At 41.5% G+C, this 23,696-nt stretch overlaps 1 protein-coding gene across 8 annotated transcripts in view; it reads left to right on the top strand.

The window, feature by feature from the left end:
- AUTS2 (activator of transcription and developmental regulator AUTS2) overlaps positions 1–23,696 on the top strand; it is a 763,900-nt gene that overhangs the window by 527,600 nt on the left and 212,604 nt on the right. The gene's annotated exons all lie outside the window — the stretch shown is intronic.

The raw sequence follows: 23,696 nt of genomic DNA, 5'->3' as shown, positions 1-23,696 counted from the left end.
GTTTCATGAGTGTTCAAGCTTCAGGTTAAGCCACGAAGAAGAGAGGTGGCCATTTTGGCATGTGGCTAATACAATAGAAAAGAAAAAATATGGTATAGAATCCACATGGAAACAATGAACACAGAAATCAGCTTTCATGTTTTAATCAGATCTGTACAGGATTTGTGTAGGAAAAAGCCCAGGAAATTTTCAAACTATTCTGTATACAATTGCCAAAGCTTTGCCCTTCAGCTTCCAGTAATTTCCCAAGTAGAGATTTTTTTTTTCCTTGTGTTTCTTAATAATTTGCTAACTGTGTTAAAGAACCACTGTTTACTTTGAACTGCAGTGATTTCCCTTTCATAAGGGAACTAATCACTGGAGTTAATCAGTGTGACAACAGAAAGGGGAGGTTTTGTTGGGTTTTTGCACAGAATATTAACCTGCACTTTTAGATATGAATTTTTAATGCATTACCATTACATTCCATCCTGTGAAGTGATTATTCATTTTCAGGATGTTCCTTATGCAGTAGAAGATGATAAACTGAATCTCAGCTGCTGTGTTTATGGCACCCAGAACTAGAAGTGTAATTTCCTGCCACTGCTGCATTCACAGAGCCAACCTCTGCCAGTTTCACAATATTTTTCTCTTACAGCGCACCCATATAAAAAGGCAAATCAGCAGCTTTGGGGATGGTGGTGGTGTGCGGGTTGAGTGTTGTGTCTGCAAGGCAATACAAGAGATACTCAAGACCATACCTCACGCAGAATATCCCCATGCTTGCGTGGGCAGGATTTGAAATCCAGACATGCATTTCATCTCTGTGATCTATATTTTGTCTTCCACCCTAATGAAACGAGATTAAGTGCAGATCCAAATATCCCTGATAATTTAGTTCTTTTCAAATCCCAGCACCAGACCCAGCTTTGAGTTTTATAGCTCAGGCCCAGTTCTAAAAGACGACTGCTAACCCCAGCGCGTGTATGCCGCCTGTGCTGGCAGCTCAGGCAGAGATCTAAAGGCCTTGTTCTGCTGTTAATTTGAATTCAGCATATGTAGCCTGTTATAAAATGCGAGACATCATCATTTGAGCAGGTCAAGCATATTCAGATGAAGACAAATGGTGCTTATTTGATTTTCTTAAAATCAGGAAATGAAAAAAGTGCTCTCTGGAGAAATCATGTTCTGCCTGACTTAGATGATAGACCAAGGCATGTACCCCAGATAAGAACAGGCGCTCGTCTTGCGGTTTTTATCTCTGAAGGACGGTCGGGACTGTCAGCTCGCTGACATGTGCATTATCCATGTCATTTTAAACAAAGTGACCTGTAGAAAAGTGCACTCTGCCGTGACATGATAATGGGCTGTTGGATGACAGGTAAAGTACACACTATAAAGGAGGCTGTGCGTTATTCCTTTGTTTAACTGACAAGTAGAAACTTCTTTTCTTCAGACAGGCAGGATCTTTTAGATCTCTTTCAATAGAACCCAGAAGATTTTGAATCCCTGCTTTAAATAAAATAACATTTTTAGGACCAAAAATTCCTATGAGCACAATGCACTGGGAGAAGTGAGGGTGTCAAACCTCTGTGCGAGAGGTTGATCATTTCTTAAATAGTGCTCAGCATCCGCAGTTCTCATCAATAAGCACAGGAGCTGAGGATACTCAGCAGGATTAGAAGTTTTAAGATCCGTGACCCAAATGTCTTAGATCATTATGAGGGTATCGGTCTCCAACTATGGAGCTGTTCCAGTAGCAAATTGTCAGATTGCTCTACCTTGGTCCTAGGTCAATGTATTCTGAGGATTGTGTAGTCACTTTCCTCCTTGCAGAATCATCTTTCCCTGAAATGAGGGGAGCTACTTTCTTTTAGGACCATCTCTTGCAGACTTCAACATACTGTGGTATATGGAATACACAGTGTGTTGCTGCAGGTGAACTTGGTACACACTGTTCAGAAATATGGAAATAATTTTGCCTTCTTTCAGATTTCTGAGGACAAACCCACAACAGGTATCACAACACAGAGTGTACGAAAAAATGTAAATAGTTCTACTAGAATTAATAAATCCTGTAAACCAGAAAGATTGGCCAGTGTCTTTGAATAAAGAAAAGGCAGATCAGTATGATGAGAGGTGTGTGACAGGTGGAAGTGGCTTGGAGACACTCCAGTTCAAGCACAACTAGATGGGCCACGGTGAAGCAGGAGAGTCCATGAAGGAGTGGGACCTGGGAAGCTGGGGAGCAGATGAATAGTGTGGTGACAGAGGAGGAAAAGCAATGTCTCTTAGGCTGTTAGTATTCTTTTTTCCCCACTTGAATATGTATCTATCCGGCTGTGTAAATCATTGTTGATATCTGATCTCTATTAGGTGGTGGCTGTGCCTCCAATCCATCTTCCCTAGCCTTTAATTGGGAGCCGACAGACAGAGTCACTTGCTGTCTGCGTCTGCCCTCAAATGAGACATTTCTCCAGAGGTTTCACTGGAAGAAGAAATAAGGATATTTAATTGAAAAATGATGCAGCCCCTGCTTAGCAGAACTGTAGCTAAGGCTGTGTCAGCATCTCAATTTTAAATGACATGTTTGGGATGGATAATTTATCTATTTATATAGATTCATGCTCCTTCATTCCAATTTGGCACACAGTACTGGACTGGAGCATTCAGAAGTATGCATTCTGCTCTCCTGTTGCTAAAAATCCTGAGGAGGTAGCGAGTACATCTGTGGAGGGAGAGTATATTTGGAGGACTGGCATCAGAATGTAAAGCACTAATACTTAGGGAGATGTCATTTTCCATCTTGGGATCCTTTCAGCAAATGCCACTGGGATTTCTTACTGCATCTGAAAAAAAGTGTGGATCCCAGGGGAGCTCAGATTTTCTCCATTAAAAAGTCTGTCAGTCTTACTCTTCGAGCAGGTCTCCAGAGCTGATAATCTAAAATTAGGGCAAGCTATTGCACAGCTGACAAATTCAAGTGCAACTGTATTATCTTCTGATTTCTAGCGACAATCTTAAGAAATTATACCTGTGGTAATTAATGCAATACTAAAAACATTACTGCAAATATGTAGTCTGTTTTCTGGAAATAAAAGCAGGTCTTGGTCTAAAACACCATACAAATAGCTTTGATAAGGAAGTCGAGTGCTAAAGATGAGTTACCAAGTAAGGTCCTTTTTCATTCACCATCTCTACCGTTTTCTTTCACCACTCCACTTAATTGGTCTGATTTTAAAATTAAGGCTCAATCTGAGGCACTTTAGTGATTTTCTCTTCATAGGAAAATATTTCATTGATCACCAGGAACTGCTTTGCAGTGTACTCAGGGTTGTTACTTATGCTTGATTCAAGAGGAAAAAAGACCAGCTTCTTGCTTGAATTTTATCCAACTTTGATAGGATGTGCAACTTAAAAATTTCTCCAGTTGATGACTTAATTCCATGTATATCTTAGTGGTACCCAATCAATTCTCCCTTGATGATGTTCCTGAATGCCATTAAAATGCTTTCTTCACCGCTACAGCCCAGGCACCACCGAGGGCACCTGCTGAAATGGCCTTTGTTCAGGGTGGACTTTGCCTAGGATGCTAAGGGATGAAAGAGGTTAGTTAAACTTGTGGCTAAATGTGCAAAATACTCATGTGTGGTTGTAGGGAAAGAATAACAATGCCTACCCCAGCTGGGTGGGGGATTCGGGCTGGGTGGGTGCTGTGCTTCCTCAAGAAGGCTGTGCTGGTGGGAGCTGGCTGCAGGTAAGACTTGGTGGTTTTTCTCTCAAGTGCTACTGAAAGCACCACGCAAGTGATGAGCGAGTCATCGGAAGTATGATATTGTCTGGCATCGGAATATTTCTAATGATAATGCTAATACATTTGATTGCATATAAAACAGCTGCAAAGCTAAGGTTATGGCATGGAAAATATCATAAATCACTCTGGTATGTTGAGATAAAGAGAACAGTTCTTTGTGTATAACTGTACACACAGAAGCATACACGCGCACCCTGTGTGTGTTTCTGAAGAGCTATCGGACCATTGTTTTGTGCATAGGCTTTAGAGAGAGTTTTTGGAGCAGTGTTTTGGCAGATGCGTGTTGCCCAATTTAATATGTAAGTTGGATTTCAGTGGTTGGTGGTTAAATATCCACACATACTTGTCTTTGTGTTTGTGTATGTGTAGTTTGCTTTCGAATGTGCTTCTGGCTAAGTTTGAAAAACATATTTTTTTTTTTATCCCAGCTTTATGAACTCACCTGGTTTAGATAATTATAATCAGTCTGATATATCTGTTATGAGAGGAACTTGGGCTGGGCCTACTGAAAGCCATACCCTTCAACCCACTGAACAAAGGCACAGGTGGGTGCTGACAAACTTGGCAGAAAAGCCGATTCCCCCCTGCCCTCCACTCTGAGCATCCTGCTTGGCTGCGTCCTGCCAGCCGAGCAGAGCATTGTTTCCCACTGTGCTGCCCACCTCATCTCCTCCCAAACATCTGCAGGGCACAGCAAATCTTTCTGTCTTCCAATAAAGAACCCAAAGCAACCCCACCATAAACTACGCTCAAAAACATAAGACCAAGGTAAATAGCACAGGGCTGCCTTCTGTATGTTTTGTTGCTGGAAATAGAAACTCTATCACAAGTGGATTACATAGTAATGAAATTGCTTTTTGCTTGAGTATTACACCCATCTACATGCATAAATTGGTGTAATTCACTCTCATGTGGGCAGTCCCTTCAGCATGGAATTTGTTTAGTAGGATTCTTGGAAGCAAAACCATCAGGAATTTTTTTTCCTCTTGCTCCCAGGGAAAGAGAAGTTTGGGTAGCCTCTCAAACAGAAGTGTCCACCAGGATGGGACCAGAGCTGTGGCAGATAGGTAGCTGGCAGCCAGCTCCATTTCTTGTGACTATATGTGACATCTGTACTCTTCTTATTGTCCATAAACTCAGCCAAGGATTTTTTTTAGTTTGCTTTTTTAGTTTACTGCTGGAGTAAAAATAATAAATTATAATTGTCCCACTCTGGAAAACTCTGGTCAAAGAGGGAGCTCTCAGCATTTATTGCGCTATCGAAAGAAGGGCATATCATCAGAGTTCATTTCCTCATCCCTTTCTCTACACTATTCAACTCTAGATGCAGCATTTGATAACTGGGTTGGTTTCTAGAGGAAAATCTCGAAATGTGAAGTGTGTCATCTCCAGTCTCGCAAGAGAGCCTGAGAAGTACGTGCGTAGCCTCAGGTGGCAGGAGATGTTCCAGAGCTTCAGGCAGGAGGGCAGGAGGAGGGACCTTGGGGGCAGGAGAGGTTTTGTGGGGATGGTTCCAGCTGGGGACAGGGGCTGAGCAGTCACCCTGCCATTCAGTTGTCTCGCACTGAGTACCCGCACGCTACTCATGAAAGGCTGAAAGGATTATTTACAATAACAAGAGAGAGCTGAATACTTGGAAAAGCTCCTTGGATGGTGGGTACCAACATGTTTAGCAAATAAGGCTCCATGGGGAAACGGTGGCTGAGAACCCAATTCTAAGCAATTACTTCAGGTCATGGGATACTGATATCTTACTGTTTGCCGTGTATTTATTTTGGCTAAGGATAGGATTAGCGAAATAGTTTCTCAGTATTATTCTTATAACAGTTTCTGCAAAGCCAGGATGTTTCCCATCAGTGAGATTTATACTGCATATTTGCACAGGTGTTGTCTTTTTAGCTCTGGAAAAAGCAGCACCTTAAACTTGCCCCAAGGGTGAAAGATCACCCAGACTTTATATGCTAGCAACGCTCAGGCAATCATGAAGTATTTCTTACTGTTTAAGGCCCATTAGGAGAAAAGATAAGGATCCTTTTTATTCATTTGATGTGCCACATAGAGGGTCCCTACAGCTAGAGTGGTAATAAAACCGGAGCCAAGCATGTTCGTTGTAAAAGATTATGCGCTTGCCGCTAAGGGGAGCGAACACGTTGTTTACAGGCGTGGGTACGTGCTCCCTGGGCTGGCTGTGCCACCGCGCCTTCAGCCCGTGATTTGTCCTGTCCTTTATCATCTCTGTCACTCGGCAGCATGTTGTCGTAGGTAACGTATCACTCCCCCTACCCTCTCCCCCTTCCTCGGCCGGCTCCCCCCCCCTTTTTTTTTGTACCCATTTCGTGTAGAAAATTTGTATTTACTTTGGGAGTGTAATTTGTTCCTCATGGATAATGTGACCCTTAGCGGAGCTGGATCATGGGTTAGTTGAAGTGATATTTTCCGCTAATGGTAGTCGTACATCATTGCTGTCAGCTCGGGTTAGGAGGCAAGCACATTACAGCTCCATTTTACCTCTGCAGGCATCTGGGATTATTTGCCATAACTGAGTATGACATGACCGCACTACAGAGTGCATTAAAATTTTACTAGCTTCTCAGGCAAGTTCCTTGGCTCCAGCCTGCCTTCAGGCAGGAGTAATGATGGATACCTCTAAGGTCCTGACTTCCTGCACCAAGGATACTCAATGTCAACGGCCCAAACAGGTTTTGCTCTCCCCAGGGCTTTAGACCATCTTCTGGCAGCTGAGTAAACAATCAAGAGCCAAACCCCAGGGAGGCTGGCACAGATGCCCCCGAACGCTCCTGCGAGGCTGCGTGGTGCTTGCAGAGTTTGGGCACTGTCACATCCCTGTCTTAGAGCATTGCTCTCAAGCCTCAGGTTTGAAAAAATAGCATTTGCAAGCTGGCTTATGTAGATAGAAATAAAATCATTGTTTGAAAATGGAAGTTGCAAAATATTGAGGAATGTGGAGTGAGATATGTGTGTGAAACGTGTGTGTGTGTGTAACAGGCATGTAACGTGGCACATAACCAGTGTGTAATATGCAAATACACCAGAAGCTGAAGTTATATTTGTATGTTCATATTGCACTGCATTTTATGCTTAATGAGTATATATGGTGTGCCAGTACATATATACAACTGTACCAGCACGTGTATTCATTATTTTAAATTTATATTATTTTTATACAGGCAAATACTGTTCTCATATAGGATCACAGAGCACCAACTATGGCATATATACATGTGTATTATTTTGCAGAATGATTTTACATCTGCACATGCATACTATTGAAATAATAGCCACCATTTTCCTTGAACATACCTGTTTATATAGATGTACGTTATTTGTAAATGTCTATATATTTTTGACATTCAAAATTAGAGGTATAGCTAAACAGAAAAATGTGAGTTTAGAAAACTTAGGAGTGAGATTAAATAGAAGGTAGTAGTATTTGTAAATGTTTATTGAAAAAGCATAATACATACTCCAAGGTAAATTTATTGCAGCCTCCTAGTGGCTTTGTAAATATCTACAATCCACATATGCACTGCCCACAAGCTCTCCTCCCCATAGCAGCACTAATATCCATTATTCTTTCAGCCAAAAGGTACATAATTATGCAGAGCATTTCTGTAAGGTAGGCAGGTGGTGTGCGTTTGAAATCCTAGAAGTTGGTCTCTTCTGTCCTCTTTTTACTTTGTGTGACTTGGCAGATGGAAGAAGAATTAGAAAGGGTGGTTTTACTTATTTAGCTTTGTTGTTTTGTCTTTTAAAGTGTTTAATCGCCTACATATTCACAGTGAGGTGAGATAAAGTGGTAGGGCTGATCAACTCGTGCTCAGGATAACCTGGAGGTTGTCTGCATTCAGAATGCCTCCGAATGCCCATCGAAATTTCCGTAAGTCATGCCATGTTGGGCGCGCTCTGCTTTTCCTGTTGTTTCATTTGGGCCAAGTTTTGGGACATGCTACTGATTTAGACAACTTGATATTTTGTTTTGGTACAATGCATTCCTGACAATAAATCTTTCTGTCTTTATTGTAGAACTTAGATCCAAACTTTACTGGGCCCAGTAGTTTTATCTGTGTATAGATGCTAGGATTTGATTCTCTGTGGGGGAGGAGAGAGGAAGAAGAGATTAGAGATTAAAGCTGATGATATGCTCAGCGCTGTACAAGAAACAGCAGAGACAATTTCAGACCTCTCTAAGGATAAGATGCAAATTCCTAAAGCCTCCTCAGCAGCTTAGATCACAATAAGAAAGGCATTCCAAGTGATAGATATTTTTGCGTGTTCATATTTTAGTGTTACATCTCTTTTTGTATGTAACAAAACTTTTATCAAAGTAGTTCTGTGAAGGCTCTTAGAGTAAGTGGGAATGCCAGGCCAGATTTCATTTTCAGGGTGCCACTGATATAGAAGTAAAATCACAGAATGAGTTTCTGATCTTGCATGTAACTATTTCAAGTCAGTGAAGAAATAAGTGAATATAAGCTCACACGCTCACTGAAATGCAGCATTTGGGAAATAGTTATCTTGGGTGAAGGATTTTCAATTTAATTTAGATTGTTTCAACTGAGATGCTTTCTTGAGGTATGTCTTTAATTTTGCACAAGTGTCTGTAAACCTTCCCCTAAAAAAATAAAATAAAAAAAAATAGATATCATGAAAGGAATTCCATGTGTGGAACATGCTGGCACATTCCTCATGATCAGTCTACCGATATAGAGATATTTGTTCATTAGATGTATGCTTTATATGTGTGCTTGGGAGCAGGTATTAATGAGCATGCACTTATGATATGTGTGTACAGAGACAGACAGAAACTCAATCTGTGGATCTTGGAGTTTGTCCATGTCCAAACGTATCTGGGTTATAAAAAGTGTTCCTTCAAGGACTGTGCAGTATATGTTATTCAAGTATTATATTCATATACACTTTATGCTATTGAATAACATCTGTTTTTCATAACAAATCAGATTTTATAATCATGTATGAAGCATGCTCCCCATTCCTGAATGTCTGTTCTCATATTTCCCTGAAAAGAAAAAAAAAAAAAGGAAGTCTTAGGTTTGAGAACTGAGAAGGTGAAACATTTCTTTGGAGATTTATTTAGAAAGAAATATATATATATATATATATATATATAAAAGTTATGATAATTATTCCATGTTTTTAAGAGTCTTGGAGGCCACAACACATGTAACCATCTCAGGTTTCTCACAAACATATCCAAGGACAGGCTGAAAACAAGGAGACAGGAAATGAAATGCATGCAGCAATGAGTTGAGAAGGATTCCAGCAAGTACTGCTTCGGTTTTCTGCATATTTCTCTCCATCTGGCTCAGCACTAATAAGGGTATTGTGGACTTGGAAGTGGTAAAGGACAGCTACTGTACATCTCAGGCTTCAGAAGTTCCCCAGACAGGGGAGAAGTTAAAGATGGTAGCAAATGGTTTGAGTTAGGGCTGGGGCTGCAGGTACCAGCAACGTGAGGGAGAGTCTTCGTGAGCTTTCATCTCGCTCTTCATCCAGTGTAGATTTTGCATCATCTCCTCCTCCCTGTTCCCTTGCACTACTCACAGACAGCATGTTCTCTGAAAGTCTCTTTTCCTGACTGTTGTTATTTCACCCACAGATGAGGTCCTGCTTTATTTATTGGAAGGATACTGTCCGTTATTTTGGAGGATAAGCCATTGGCTGTGATGAAGATAACTGTAGGTTATCTAGTTCACATAGCAGTGCCTTGAGAGTCAAGTAGCTGTAGTTTTTAAGACATGCAGATGTGCAAGCAATGAGTACGTTGTAAATGTACAGCATATATGGTGACAGACCATTTTACATATTACTCATACATGGTAACAGACCACCTCCCCTTAGCTGGTGTGTTGGTATGTAACTCCACTGAGGAGTAAGTGCCTCTGAAAATAGGAAAGATGTCAAAAACAGGTTTAGCTTTTAACTGACCAGGTTCTCCCAGGCTCCCAAAATCTGCATTCCATGAGCTGCTGGTCTCTGCGCTGAGATTCATGGTGGGCAGTGAGAAATGTGTAAGAAAAGGCTTAAGGTGAACCTGACATGCTTTGCTTTGAAAATATGAGTCAAATTGTGTGCATTGACACTTGTAAGCCCTTCTCTGAACTCTTGAAAGTCTGGATTCACTTCTAGGTGTTATTAAGATGCCTGCTTTGTAATTTTCATCTAGTAGGAGGCACCAAGATGACCTTTGTGTCTTCAAAAATTGCCTGGGCTTTCTAATTTGTGCTGGTATGTCCTCTTAAAATGCACCACCGAATTTCTGGGTTTTGCAGGCCATCTCAGCACTGCATTTAAGCTGACTCTGGACAGTCAGACAATATTAAACAAGGTTGTTCATTCATAACAAAAGCATCCTAATTGAGTTACATTATTGCATTAACTGTAGCAATCAGATTGAACCAAATCACTGAGCGATAATGTCATTTTCCAGGGTATCATTTGTAGAAACCAGTTGTGCTGTAAGATGCAATAACTTACTTAATCCTGTAGAGTTTATGGTGACTTATGTGTCATATCAAATTCCTTACTTTCAGAGAAAACCAAGCAGTTAATGCATGGCTGTGAAAGGGCACTGAGTGATGAGTTTATAGAGAAACATTTGGCAGATCCGAGACAAACTGAAGGCTGAGTGGTAGTCCTTAATAACCTCAGATAAAGGGGCCATTCTAGGAACGGATAAGAGATGCAGCATTTTTAAATTGTTAACTTTTGGCAACACACTGACGGTACTGTTTGTTTTAGGGGGTTGATAGATGGCTGCTTTATTGGTTCTGAGTTGCCCATTGAGTACAAATTCTCAGGCAGAGAGACTAGGGAGGAGGATCGAGAAGTTAATTTTAGACTCTATGTGCCAAATGCTTACAAGTGACCTCATTTGGCAAACTTGGTTTCTGTCGGCATTTTTATGTGCACTGACACCACGATGTTTGCTGGGGGGCTGTTGTTGATGCATTACAGTTCTTTGTTTTGCTTTGTGAAAACTGCAGGGAGGAGAGGGGAGAGGCCTGGCGGGTCAGAGCAGGGGAGTACAGTGTGGGACAGGACAGGGTCAGCTGCAGTCGGATGTCCCTGGGGAGGCACACACCCCCTCCACCACCAAAAACTCTTCGGCTCCCCCCAGTTTATCCATGTCTGTCCCATGCCCTGCTTTGTTGCTGGCATGCACAAATCCATTTAAATTCTCTGTAACTCAGTTTCTTTCCTTTGGACATTCATATAACCTCCTTCCAGCAGCATGTGAGTGTGTGACCCTCTTTATCCTTATAATGATGTCTGCTACAAAATACCTTGTGTCCGCAGCCACCGAGTACGTCCATCGCAGGGCGGGAGCTCTTCTATTGTCTCAGCCTAGTGCCCTGCTGAGGCCATTTTGCTTTTGAGTTTACATATTGAAAGCAACTAAGATGCTTGGCTAATTTTCTGTAAAACACTTACAGTTCCTTCTCTTCAAGGAGCTGAAGAGGTGGGAAGCATTGCCACCGCTGCCTGAATGGAGCCACTTCTCTTTGTTACGCTCCCAGGGCCGCTTTGATTGATGGCATCAGTGCACCACGAGAAGGCAGAGAGGCTGCAGGCAGAATCAGATCAGTGTCAGAGGGCACTGCAAGGATGTTAAGTCAGGGCTGTTGTTTGCAATATGGTAGAAATCCATAATATCTTGTACTCCCAGGAAAATACAAACATCCTGCAAGATCGATGTTCCTACTTGTCATATACCATCAAAAATGCAATGAGAGAGAGGCTCCATCCAGACTTCATGCAGTCACTGCCGTGCTTTTGTTTCTCTTTCCTGGCCCAAGAATAACAACGGCGCTGAACTTGCTCATTACACGGCCTTTGTCAAGGACTCTGCCTCAGTATAAAGTTCAAGAGGGAAAACTTCCTAGAACTGGAGTCTGAAATCCAAACGATGTTTTACTATTTCTGTATGTTGTTTCAGCAGCCCTCAGAAACCCCATCTGCATCAGATTCTTATTCACCTGTGCATAGTACAGAGATGGGGACAGAGGGAGAAACCCTCCTTTTGTCCAAAATCTTTTGAAGCAAATGAATGAAGTTGTGTGAATTAGAGGGGAAGCCAAATACAAAGAAGCAAAGTAAATCATTCATATCAGTAGCAGATCTAGGAAACTGAGATCTCCCTTCTCCCCAGTCTCCCGTTTCAAGTACTGCTCTGTTTTGTTACTTTTCTTAGTTTAGTGGCTCCTGACAGTGATTCGTGCATTGGTTGTGATCCGAGGGGCCATGGGTGCAGATGGTTCCTGGAGCATCACTGCCTTTGAGTGGCAATGTGACAGCGTTACGGAGCATGGTGTTCCTCAGGACGTTCTGAAGACCAATAGTGGCCCATTGTTTCAGGGATTTTAGGATCTTCTGATGCCACTTGCCACCATCACCAGCAAGTATTCTCTGAGTGGCAGCTGAGGAATGCACTGTGCCAACTGTCAGGTTTGCTCTCTGTATTGCGTGGATGGCAGTAGAGTATTCGTTATCCTGGGCATGGAGCTGCCAGCTCGCACGAAGATCAGTGCCGTTTAGGATTTATTTTATTAAAATCATACTGCTGTTTCACGGTTTGTGTGTGAGGCTTTTCCGAATCTGCAGTTCTTGGTCATGGTGTAGCCCAGTATGTGGTTCCTGGGGTTGTGGGGTGTGAAAGCGAGAGGTGACCACTTCTGCAGTGTGCATCTCTGGGTGTGTAGATGGTGTGACAACTGTGATGCTTTCTGAGTGTCTTTCTGTGTATGACTTATATGGACAGGAAAAAAAAATACTTAAATTAGTGATTGTCTTTAAATAATGTCATGATTTCTTTTTGCTAATGAGAAACTTGCCTCAAGGGCTTTCAGTTAGCTTTGGCAAATTGCTACAAACTCCTTGCTACTTTCTGTGATAACATTAATCAGAATGAAGTTGTTGGCTAGAAATGCAGATGCCATATGTAATTCAGTATAAGTTTTACTGTAATTTACCATTAATTACTGCCCACTTACACTAACATGCTAAATGACACCCAGCACCCTGATTTCAGAAATCAGTTGGAAATAGGAGTAACTCTACCTACAGACAATAGAAAAAATACTTGGAGCTGGTAAAAGGGCAGAATTATCTTTTCAGAGGTGGAAACAAAAATTTAGGACTAAGAATTTAACCAGAGGGACAGACCAGCTAATTTAAGGTCTGGTAGCTTCACCACTTTTGAGAGGGACCCATGCTTCACATCAGCTTAGGATGGACTGCAGTGCTATAGAAGACATGCTTCCAGCAGTAATTCTTTACATATAGGCATTATATATACCGTTTTCCTTTCTGGATTTAAGGTTGGTGATCTTAGGTCATTCGAGTATGCTGTGGGGTGGATTGAAGTTTTAGAAGAGCAGAAAAGCTAATGCTTTGGGCTTCTGCTACAAATGGAAAGAGCAGAGTTCTTCATTGCACGAAAAGCAGGCTGAGGAGGCTTAACTGAGCAGTTTTTACGTTCTTTTCCAATAGAAAAGAAGGTCTGAAGTTGAAAATGCTCTTTACCCTGTTCTTTTTCATGGGGAAATGGTACATTTTTCTGAAAGTTCATTTTTATTCATAAGAGCATTTTCTGTATATATACATGCACTAAGATGTAGTCAAAGCTTCCCATAATGATATTGCTCAATATATAATCTGTTTACCACAGTATTTGCCATACCGGATAAATACATTAAATAGAAATACATGGAATACATACAAAAATACACAGAAAATAAGTAGAAAACTCAACACATGAATAAGAACCAAGTCACGTTTCTGTAGTGCATTAAGGATGTTTTTTGAGTAAACACCAGATCCTAGAACCAAAGCCCCTCCCGTACAACATCCCTTTTAAAATGAAACTTTTCTGTTAGAAACCTGAAGCTGTGGGAACCAGAGAGAATAACAAGCCAGAGCTGGAAGTGGACAAGAGTAAACGCTTCGATTCACATTGAAATGATTTCTCCTGCCTAGTATAATTTAACCTGCCCACACTGCTAAACTTCTATATTACACATTTCTGTCAGAATGTCAGGAGAAATGATAAGCCTTCTCGAAGCTGCAACCTCTATTACATACAGAGAACCTTCCAGCCAGGGTTTTCTTGTACATTTTTAAGACTTTTAGCTTGGTCTCTCAAGTATAAAGAATACCCTACTTCATGACCCCAGCCTCTTGTTAGTTGATAGATGAAATCTTTTCTTAAGCTGAGTCCCTTGTCTATTATGTTTTCAGAATTCAAGGTTTCTCTTTAAGCTTCCTGGCTTACTGCCAAGAGTACATGGCTTTGTTACCCGACAAAATTGCCTTTTTATTAACAGGAAGTGGATCTCTGAAATGGCATACATGCTGATCTGCTTCCAGGTGAGAAAGAACAATTTTAAAGGTGTGATCTCATTCTTCTGCCACAGCGAATAATTACAAAAAGAATAGCAAAAACTGTTGTTGTTGGAGCTTTCTGTTTGTCTGTTTTTTAGTTTGGGAAGCTGGAATATAACATAAAAGCAAAATAGAAGCTCTAGTCACTGCTGTGTTTTTAATGTTCTTTTAATCTCATATTACCTATAAACACTCGTCTGCATACCCGGGAAAAGTGCACATCAAAGTGCGTGCAGTTGTGCTTCACCGCTGTTTGAAGAATCAGAGCGTAACATAAAACAAAGAAAGAGGACTCATTTCACAAGTACATCTCTGTTAAATCTTACTCTGGAGTACTTAAGCAGAGATTGTTGTATCAAATGGATTCTGTAAAAAGAATATTGTCTGTACCAGCTGCCTTGGAATCTGGCCATTGCAGTAGCTTAACTGGTCAGATAAGTGGTGGATCATCACTAATTTCTCTGTGTCACACCAGATAGTTTTACCTCTGCCATCTGAGTGAAGTAAATCAACGAAATGAGGCTTCCTAGAGATTCTCATTTAAGAACTTGAGTGCTTTTTCATGTGACTGCTTACTCAGGACTTACCAGCATAAAAAGATTCCAGTCCACAGCTAATCAGACAAGTGATTTCATTTAACTGAAATATCAAGAACTAGTTAGGATTCTTTTAGCAGGAGGCATTCATGCTTAACTATAGGTACTGTTAAAGCCATTTTTCTCTCTTTTAGTTAATGACCAACCACTGCAGATTTCTAGGTTTCAATGTATGTGGTGAATAATTGGAGAAAAAAAAAATTAAATTGGGTACTGATTGCAAACCAGTCTTAGTGACAGACCTTTACTTCACCTTCATGCAGAAATGCCTGTGTAATAAAACTAAGCCCATTGTCACAAGTGCAGAAATGCCAATTCACATTTGTAAGAGATCTAAAAGGGAAAGGGCTCTGGTAATAGGCTAGGCAATAAGCCATCATAAGTTTATTTAGATGACTGTTGACAACTGGACTTGGCTAAATTTCTGAAGACATGAAGAAAAATGAAATAGTAAAGCAGGAAAAACAGAATTTGAGAGAAAGCACAATTTGAAGAACTCTAATTATTTACAAAGATTCATATTTTGGTGCGTGATTTCGCTCTAACCCTGTCTTTGAACAAGCAAAATAGTCATAAAAGCCCAATGAAACATTCCCGTGTAAAATATTCCTGCCCCCTCTGTGGAGTGCCTCCAATGCAAAAAGTACCATCACATTCCCTCCTTTCTTTTGCTAATATTGACCTTGTAAGGGGCTAGATTTTCAGTTGTTATAAATCAATCTAACACTGATTACTTCTGAGCTTTCTTGATTTGCATCAGCTAAGGCTCTAGCCTGAGTGCTATACTCTGGGCATGAAATGAAGCCCAAAGCTAGCACTAAATGAAGCTGACCCTTTCCTTTAATTTGTAGTCGAAGGAACTCCTGAAACATGAATTGCCAGGGCTGTATCATTTGTGTCCCTCAGACAATCATAGTTCAGGTCACACTGACAGGCTCTGTAGCTGAAACCCAATTGAAAACCTGGGCATGTTTGTTCTGGCCCCATTTTATATCTGGGATAAAAAATTATCTCAGTGCCCTTGCTCAGGTGTCATGGCAGTTAGCAGGGAAGAGTCTGCGATGGGCAGGAGAAGTAAAAACCTGCAATCCATCTCATGAACTGCACTTGCGCGTGGTGCACTGAATCTCTGCTCATCTAGCACCTAAAATATCCACTATCTTACAGCATCTTGCAAATTTTCATGTGGTTCACTTGTACTCTAAAAGTCACTGGAAAGAAACCAATTTGAGTGTCACCACTGTGGTCTGTCATAGGGAGCGTTATGCTACGGAGAATTCATGTGCGGTTGTTTTTGTGTGCATCTTCCAATATTCCATAGCTAGCCAAATCTTGTCAGATGTCCTCTTAAGAAAATTAGGGGTCTTTGGTTAGTTTGTTACTTTAGGTTAAGCATTTATTGGGAGTGCTGAAATGCGTAATGCTGAGATATCTTCATGGCTGTGCATATCAGTGCTCTGATTGTGAAGACATGAAGGGGAAAAATGTTAGGGAGGATTTGTCACCTGGTTTCATTTGAACAATTGCTTTTCCCCCTTGGTCAGATATAGGACATAACAGGAATCATCTAAATGTAGACAGATTGCAGTAACACACATGACAGTTCTTTATTGGTTTCCATTACCTATACTGTTCATTTCCCAAGAGGAAAGGGCAGCTAATACTGTATATTTTTTAACATAAACCAAAGAGAAGGATAAGCCGGTGCATATGAAACGATGTCTTTTTATTCTCCATATGCACTGAATTGAATTGCAATTTCCTCCTTTCATTTTCTCCCGTCTCTCTGTATGTCAGAGACAGCCAGGTGTGTTTGTAGTCCTCTGCTGGCGTATGATCACTGGGAGCATACAGGTAATGAGTGGACACACGTTGTGCAGTGACAGGGTTTTCAGGCACAGCTCCGTTAATGAATTGACAGCACTACATAAAGACTCAGGGCAGCCAGCCCTCCTCTGGGGAGGTGAACCTTTGCACGCTCCCCTTTTAACTTATTGCAAAACCTTTCTCTCTCTGTTGTATGTGTTCCAGGCCTTTATTTAGATATTTAGTAGGCTGCAGTAGTTTGTTTTTTTTTTTTTTTTTGTATTTGTACATACTCTGCATTTGTGCATCTGAGCAGCTTCCAGTCATTACTAGAGTGTGTTCCCCTGCGAAGCAGGCATTGCTCTTTCCCTTTTCAGAGACTGAATGTGATCTTCTCCCTTCTGCAATTGTACACATCATTATCAGGTGGGGATAACAGAACATCTGGGAATGGTTTTCAAATGTACAAGAAAATAGACAAGGTCCCAATAAAAGTAGGCCAGCTGTCTTCTGATGTCTGGAAAAAAATCCTTTCCTCTCTCCTTTTCTCCTTCTCCCTCTCTCCTTTTCTCCTTCTCACTCTCCCCTAATGGATTTTCTAGCTGTTTCTTTGAATAAAAAATTAATAATGGGAAAAGCTTGTAGCTGGTCCCTGGGGTAGAATAGTGGCTAAGGATGAAAAAGAATGATTTGAACAAACAGTCTCAGGAGGATAAATGAAGTGCTATAAGTATGACTTCTGTAAGTAAAGGAAAAATATATATATATATAACTGAAAATATTTGCCTAGTTAAGCAACTTCTATAATAAAACTTAAGCCGTGGTGTTAGCAGTTTGGAATAGATTTTCAAATGCAGCCATGACACTCTAGGAGACGATGTTTAATTTTCTAAATAGACATAGATGCATAGATGTCCAAATCACATGGATTCCTAAGGACAAGATCTGTAGATAGCATTTGGATGCCTGAAGATGCAAATAAGCTTCTTAGGGAAGGACATGAGTGAATCAGGCAGCCAACTTGTTTTGATTTTAATAGGAGTTGCATGCCTAACTTGCTTTATATGCATCCTCCTTTCTGCAGGGATTTATCTTCTCTAGCACAAGACCGTTTGAAAATGATACTTGGAAACATAAGTCACTTTGCTTATAGAAAATGTACCCCTGCGGTCCTAATAGCCACGCTGACAAAACGTAAACTGGAAGGGATGCTGCCATTTCTCAGATACAGGTCATGTACAGCTGCTTGAAATGCCAGCCAAACACTAGCCCTTTCTGCCAGCCCTCTCTGCCAGACCGCCGCGCGCTGTTCCAGGCTGTGAGAAGCAATCCATAAAGCTCAACCAGCGAAGACTGGGCTGGCTTACATTTAACAAGCATTAAATAAGGAACTACTTTGATTTTCCTAGGCTAACACATGATCCTATTCATAACACATTGCTATAGAAAACTTCCAATTTAAATATAAAAAATGAGAACAGGAGATATTTTTGTGGTTCTTGTGGCTATAGTGTATGCTGCTTTGTTATGCGCTCTGGATGGATCCTGCCCGCTCTTTATTCAGATGACCTTGCTGTCATGTTCTGGAGACCTTATCAAAGACCTTTGCCAAACTGCAATAAACCAGAACCATGCTCCACACCCTGATGACTGATAATCTTGGAAGTGGCAGTTAATTGGTGAGAACAACTCTCAGCAAACTCAGAGCCACGAGCAGGGCTTCTTCCCATGCCCCACAGTACCTTGCCAACAAACTGGGCATGCATGGAGCAAGTTGCCCTGCTCTTCACTGCCCCCGCCCTCCACTTTCTTTTATTCCTCTGTTTGTTAAGTAATTAATCTCATTCTGCTGAGATGAAATTTTCTGTTAAAAAGGAACTTCAATCAAAACAACATTTGAGGGAAGAGGGGGAGGGAGAAGAGTCCTCCTCACAGTTTGTTAATTGGTTCTTTCACCTGACAGTAGTTTGTGTCAATTAACTTGATACTCGGTGAAAGTGAAATTAATCCACCTGGGTCAAAAGCAGCTATTAATTTTTAATCAAAACAAAATGCTCACTCAACAGATTTGTAGCTCCACTTAGAATAAACAAGATACGCATGAGGGGGAATGTGCCACCAGGCTCCGTGCCATGGAGATGCTCATGGGGATAATTTCTTGCTCTCCTGCAAAGGGCAGAGGTGAGGCAAGTCAGCTGCTAATGGCATTCTTCTTCCAAAGAGGATGTTTCCCCAGTGTGTGTACCTTCTCCCTCATGTATTTGTCTCACTAAAATCAAAAACTGTCCCACAGCAGATCTGAGCACTCCCTGTGCAGCAGGGCTGCCCCAGTAACACCCGCAGACGGACTTCAGTGCAGCAGCTGCCATACACCTGGACACAGCCACCCCCCTGCCCCACTACGTGCACACCATGCCTTCCACCCCTCACCCCTGGGTGCAGTGCCCCATCACTAAAGGTTACAGTGCTGCTGGAGACCCTCCGCTCTGTGGCCTCTCTGATTGACACAGAGAGGGCTCCTTTGTGATTAGGTGATAAGCCCTGTTTTGCTTCATCCATGGAGGGGAGCAAGGAGCAGAAAGCGATCCCAGGATTTCTTCTGTCCTTATGCACCAAAAAATGAGGGCAAAATCTCATAGAAATTCTTTAGTTTTCCTAATAACATTATGCTCCAGGTGGCTGGCTAGCCATTTTATCTGGAGATTAATCTAAAAAGTAGTCAGAACCAACAAGTTTGGATTTAACCTTGCTTTTCAGTATGAAGTGCATTGGGATTAGATGTTGTCAATAATAAACTATGTCAGAACTAGTACTTATGGGTTCTCCTTTTATGCTGATGAGCTAAAGGAAGTCTAGGTGAAATAAGCTTGATATACGCACAGAAAATCTTATTTCAAAATCAAGGAAGGTGGTTTAAGATTCCTTTTTCTCCTCTTTTCTGTCTCTCTCTTTCATTTTCTCTCCCACCCAAATGCTTCTTTCTCTGTTAAACAATCAGGGAATAAAAAACAACAACAACAAAAAACACACCACTTTGCTACATACCAGGAGTACAGCAGCAGCTCCTGGACCAGAGCCCCAGGAGCTCTCTTAGAGTTCATAAGAACAGATTATTTGAGAGCCATGCAGAAGGTGATGTAGCAAGTCCAGGTTGGGGACCAGGGGTCCAAGCAGGATGGTAGTGTGCAATAGCAACAGTCCCACTGACACCCAAATTTCAGGTGGGTCATAGGCACCAGCAGAGAGGAAGTGGTCTCTGTCTTATACGTGGTGCTAAGATGTAAGATGCCAAATCCAAAGGTTTAAAAAAAATCTCTCTTGAAACTGGGCCTCGCTCTTAAGAATACTAGAGATGTCCACATCCCATCAAAACACCTTGCAGATGCAAGTTGCTGAGTGAATTAAAATTGGATGTAACGTGACAGCTAAGCCAAGCATCCCCTGCCAGTTGCATCTGGAGAAGCTAATTGTTCTGTAGCCAGCACAGTACGCTCCGTCTCATCTAGAGGTGAAAAATGGGAAGATTAATAATAAACTGGGAATAAACTGTTCCACAGAGGGTCCAGGAGGAAATTCTAAGAACTGTCAACTGGTCAACTCTAGTAGGAGTTACGTGAGCGATTTTTCTCTTCTGAAGCCCTGGATTTCAGTGCTGTGGTGTGTGCTGTGTAGCGTAACCAGCTCACGGTGTGGCTTGACCTTGTCCAGGGGAGGAATTGGCAGCGGTTGGCACAGGTGCTGCCATTGCAATTAGTGAGCACTGTGAGATCGTAAATGAGGAGATGGAAGTCCTGCTGCGCTCTGCAGTGCCTTACTCCCCTTGTAAAGCTGCTTTCTGAGGCGCACACTCTCCAGCTCTTCTCTTTCTCGTTACCTTGTAGACAATAAAAGCAAAATATTACCTGTTGGTTGTCAAGGTATCAAGCCTTAGAGGGGATTTTTTTTCCTCCCCCCACCAAGTAGTATCATGTCTTGGGATTTTTAGACACTAATTGGATTTTTTTTTTTTTTTTTTACTATTGTGAATATCATTTTATGATATGAATATGTCTGCATACCTGAGTGCTATGGGCAATTTATACCTGTGCATCTTATCACCTGCTCTTGCACTGATTTAGCCAAATGGATGAGAGCAATGCACCTATCTGAAGTAGTGCATTAATCAATTGTATGTAGCACTCCTGCTTGTATGTAGCATATTTCAATGTGTGACACTTCTCTTTCATGCATTTCTATTTCTAATATTGTAATTAAAGTAAATCTTAACCTATGTGCTGGAGTTAATAGATATTTTTATTAGACATGCTCAAAGAGATAAAATGGTTGCTAGCTCTTCCTTCTCCTCCTGATACGTCTGGTCCAGTTAGGTGCCAGGATTGCCTAAACGGTGTATAACTTGGATTATTGTTAGGATTTTAACAGGAAAGAATATATTCTTTAGTGACAGGGAAAGGCAAGTGAGTAAGTGAAAAAGGAGTGACAGACTCCTCCAACAGGCAATGTCTATTTGCAAAGGATATTAATAGGCAACAGTGAGTCAGGGACATAGCTCAGAGCACAGAGGGGCTGTGTCTGTTATGCATTAGAAGTAATTGTGGCAGAACTAATAATCATAACAATTTTATACAGGCAGACCGATTAGTTGGAACTTGCCACAAGCCTTGATGTTCTTGCGGAAGGTGCTGCAAAACCTATAGTGAGCATAAATGTGGCCCTAACTAAGTCCCAGTTCAGCAGAGTAGGTTTTCAGCAGCAAGGCATCGGGAGGCTCAAGCTGGGATGTCCCACATGTGCTTCATCAAAGGGAAACTGCTTGTGCTGGGTTATCTGCACTGCTTCCTGGAGCATCCCTGAGTCCACTGCTCTTCCATACACCTTCCAGACTGATTCTGCCCCACCAGCACTGTGGGAGACCAGGCTCAGCTGGTATACTACTCTGACACGTAGGGCAGCAAACCTCAGAGGATGCAATGCACCTTTCCCTATATTATTCTCTGTTAGCCATTCCTATTTCTTGTCTTTTTTATTTTTTTAAAACCACTTCTGGAGCAAAGTGTGAGGTTGGTAAATAGTGTGACACTGACAAGTGGAAGCTTACATTTCTGATGATTTATTTGCACGTCTCATAAATAGGTAATCTTTTTTTTTCCCTTTCAAGGTGATGTGATTTAGTGGCAGAGAGATTAGGGGGTTTATCTGAACTCCTAGAGGAAGTTTGGTGTTTGGAATCTTAAACCTTCATAATCAGAAATGTTGCTTCCTCCCTTTTCTCCCTCAGCTTATAAGCAACAGGAAAGCCTTGCAACAACAACGTCAAGCGCTCAAGCAAATAATATGTATCCACACAAGAAAGCTGTACCCCAATCCAGCAATATCTGTAATGACTTAGATGCAGGATATAGCTAGGGATTAATGACTAACTGGCATTAATGGGCCCCAGATCGTCAACTGCTTCTCTGTTGGTCATTAATCCCCAGGAAACAGCCTGTGCTGAAACTACTCTTGCTTAATTAGAACATGGTTGGCCAGTTGCAGCACAGCAGTGTCCATGGCTTTTGGGTGAATAGAAGGAATAAAATGTCCTTATCAACCTGTTGAGTATGAAATGCATCTTCTCCCATTTACAGGATGTGTGCCTGTGCCCATAGACAGGCTGAATCCACAGGATAAGGCTGGATGGCTGGTTGGCTGGACTCTGTCTTAGCATTCTGTATCTTGGTCTCTTTTCTGGCCTGGGACAGCTTTTGTGAAGCTGTATTTGTCTGTATTTCAAGGCAGATTATTCTAGATTCCTCTAGAGCTGCTGGTAAGGTCTAAATGACAGTGAGCTGTATTTTGTCAGAGATAGTGAAAGCATAAATTGTAATGGTAAATAACAGTTTTAAGTCTGTCTGGACCACCTCACTTACAATGGCGCAATAGCATAGACTCTACCCTTTTTCCACATTCCATGTGTATTCATTCCAGTTTTCTTCCCAGTCAAGTCGTAAGGGAAATGCGTTTCAAAGTTTACGGAAGAGATTCAGTCCTATCCTAGCTTGGATAAACAGTGTGTCCATGTGATCCTCCATTGTTCTTCAGATATGGAAAAGAGAACTCTGTCATGTTTCAGAACTCATTAGCCTCTGCTCAAGCCCCGGTTTCAAGAAGGTGCTGAATCATTTCTTCCCCTGCACCAGCCAGCTCAGTAGCAATATTAACCATTCAGCATGTCCCCAAACGGCATAAGCATAATTGTACATGCTAGAAATCTGATCCAAAGCCCAGCAAAATGTTTCTGAAGTCTTCCCAGGGTTTGCATCAGGACCTGGACATCATTAATTGAACTCTATACTTTCTACCACTCTCTGCTGGGTATTCGATTTGTGCTGGCCGTGGGATCTATTGTAGTAAAGATCGCTCTTCCCAACCTCAGGCTGATCTTCTACTTTCATGTAGTTTGATGGCCTAGGTATGCAGGCCTGTACTTCTCTGCTTTTCATTATCCATGAATAGCATTTAATGCCAAAACAGAGGGGGGAAGACAAGCTTTTTCCACAGCCTTATGTGAAATACTTAACATTTAAAAGTCTTCAGAATATACTATACACACATTCCACTTTTACAAGACCAATATAACACTTTGAAAAGTTTTATGAATTCCAGCATGTAACCAGAGTACTTGTTAGCCTGTTTTGAATAAGCCATAATGGCTTGGCCCCAAAGCTGCATAGTTAGCAAATCCCTGCTCTGTTTATGAGCAGTAGTTTTGACCAGGTCATTGGGAATGGAGTACGATCAATCTGCACACGGTCTCTCCATGGGTATGTCTGCAGAGTTCAACCTAGTTAAAATTTTAGGAGCAGTAAATGGGGAGATCATGAGTATGAGGTGATATTTTAATCTATATTTCCAGGCTCCTTGAATCCTACATCACCGGTTATTCTCTAAATGCTTTCCATAAGAGTACAGCCACACAGCTGCCAGGACAGCAACAAGTTGGAACCTGCATTGCATATCTATGGCAGGAGGTTATGGAAAGTGATCACAGCACAGTGTAATACTGCCTTCCACGCTGGCGTCCACAGATACTGTGACAC

The sequence above is a fragment of the Aythya ferina genome (genome assembly GCF_964211825.1).
Source record: "Aythya ferina genome assembly, chromosome: 19".
Lineage (NCBI taxonomy): Eukaryota > Metazoa > Chordata > Aves > Anseriformes > Anatidae > Aythya > Aythya ferina.
The sequence above is the reverse complement of the archived record's forward strand: the minus strand, read 5'-3'. Positions and strand labels throughout refer to the sequence as shown.